Here is a 2,643-nt window from a genome sequence, read left to right on the forward strand (position 1 = left end):
TTTTCTGTTGGCTGAAACGTGTTCATTCTTTTAACTGAAACCGCTCTTCAGTGTTTTGGAAGACTGAGCTATCCATTGCCGGCCGGAGTGGCCGTGCGTTTCTAGGCGCTACAGTCTGGAGCCGAGACCGCTACGGTCGCAGGTTCGAATCCTGCCTCGGGCATGGATGTTTGTGCTGTCCTTAGGTTAGTTAGGTTTAATTAGTTCTCAGTTCTAGGCGACTGATGACCTCAGAAGTTAAGTCGCATAGTGCTCAGAGCCATTTGCACCATTTTTGAGCTATCCATTCACTCTTCTGAGGGAAACAAACCCGCAATAATTTATTTAGTTGAACTACAGCAGTGCTACATTATACTGACAGAGGGTGGTCCTAAGTGAAGACGTATCTCAGGGGTATGCCAAACTTAAAATAAGCAACATACAAATTCATTTAATTATGTACTGAGTGGAGTAATTTTTCTTTTCATCATTTCAAACTGTTTCTTGTATTAAATGGTGCCAGGTGCCATTAATGCATTACTAATTAACCCGACGTATCACCGGCGTAGGCCTGCAATCACTTAAATTACCGATCCCAGACAAAAATTTCGAAAACCCCGGACATCTGGGTCAAACCGGATTATTTTCCTGGACACAAACAGTCTGCAGACGTTAAGCTGGTCAATGGCTATGCTGTTGCGGGGAGAGTGGGAACATCTCCCTTTTTTCCGGTGCCGACAACGACAGCAGGCGCACACATCCATCTGACCAGCAGATATAAGTTACACATGAGAGTGACAAGTTTTTGTGAAAGTGCATTACAGAAACGTTTATGTTCATACAAAGCACTAATCTGCAGTAAGGAATATGAACGTAAATGAAACCAGTTTTATTCAGCTCAGTGAGTAGAAGGCATTTGTCTGGCGCAGTCTGGCGATCGCCTATTCTCGGCGGCTTCACAATGTTGGCAGCTTTTCATGTCACAATAAAGAAGTATGGAAAATACAGTGTGTTCCAAAATTATCTTTACAACTTCGATCACATATATTGCAGAAATGAGGAAAGGTGGAGAAACGCGGTTTGTGTCTTAATGTTCATACATACCTATGGTTCTAGTAGCCACTTTTGATATCGCAAAAAGTCTTAATTGAATGTAATAACCGCAAACTATAACTTAAATTTGTTACAAAATGTACATTAATTTATATTTTACTAGTACCTTCAAAGCACCTTGCAGGCAGACATATAGTATTCATCAGCGTTCCAAATTTTCTTCAGTATACCTGTACTCTTCAACAGCATTATGAAAACATCATAATTCACTATAGTCACAACCATTGCTTTCATAATCTCTTCAAAAAATTGTGTTATGCTACTGATCGATACATTACTCATTTTGGAAAACACCCTTTGAGAAACAGCATAGCCGCGCGGGATTAGCCGAGCGGTCTAGGCGCTGCAGTCATGGACTGTGCGGCTGGTCCCGGCGGAGGCTCGAGTCCTCCCTCGGGCGTGGGTGTGTGTGTTTGCCCTTAGGATAATTTAGGTTAAGTAGTGTGTAAGGTTAGGAACTGATGACCTTAGCAGTTCAGTCCCATAAGATTTAAAAAAAAAAGTAACAGCATACCGTTACAGGTGAAGTAACATATAAATCTGGGTAAATCGTTTCATAATTGTCAAATCTAGGACAAACAGGTGTCCCGAATTCGGGGCACAGCTAGGAAAATCGTGACTGTCACGAAAAAAGATGGGACGGGCTGACGGATGTTCACCTCAAATGTGTGTGCCGTCTATAGCACACAGGTTACCTAAGTGATTTTCCATTTCCCTCTTTCGATGATCTCATTAAAGTGTGCTATTGCTACTTTGATGTGAGCTCACAGTTCGTGCATGTCCCGGAGGAAGAAAAAAAAAGTAGTAGGATCCCGCAGGACATGGGTGTCAGGTATTGTCTTTACCAATTATTCCATACGTTGTGCCAAGTGCTGGACGGTGGCCAGTCAATATCTAACATGCGAAAAATAAGGAAAAAACCTCAGCTTTAGGTATGTATGAACATTACGACGTAAGCCGTACCTTTCTACCTATTCTCATTTCTAGAATATACGTGATAAAAGTTATAAAGATCATTTTGGAACATACTGTACGCGTATAGGAGAGCGTCTAAGCATGCTCGCCACTGCGTTTTTAATAGACTAAAACGAGGACGCTATCAATGGTTCGGGCCTTTTTTATTGAGTTTTAACTAAGGTTTCTTACAATCTGTTTCCAGTTAATAGAATTTCCACAGACACGAAGAAAGGTCCAGGTTTATCCTGGAGGCCGGCCGGAGTGGCCGTGCGGTTCTAGGCGCTACAGTCTGGAGCCGAGCGACCGCTACGATCGCAGGTTCGAATCCTGCCTCGGTCATGGATGTGTGTGATATCCTTAGGTTAGTTAGGTTTAATTAGTTCTCAATTCTAGGCGACTGATGACCTGAGAAGTTAAGTCGCATAGTGCTCAGAGCTATTTGAACCATTTTATCCTGGACAGTTGTGCAAATAACCTTCCAGCACGCATCTGGACGTCCTCAAAATTAGGACCAATCTGGGGAAATCCGGACCTACTGCAGCCATAATTGGCGATGCAAAGATGAGCACAATGGTGCCCTTAATGATATATGAA

This window comes from Schistocerca cancellata, chromosome 3 (genome assembly GCF_023864275.1).
Source record: "Schistocerca cancellata isolate TAMUIC-IGC-003103 chromosome 3, iqSchCanc2.1, whole genome shotgun sequence".
Classification (NCBI taxonomy): Eukaryota; Metazoa; Arthropoda; class Insecta; order Orthoptera; family Acrididae; genus Schistocerca; species Schistocerca cancellata.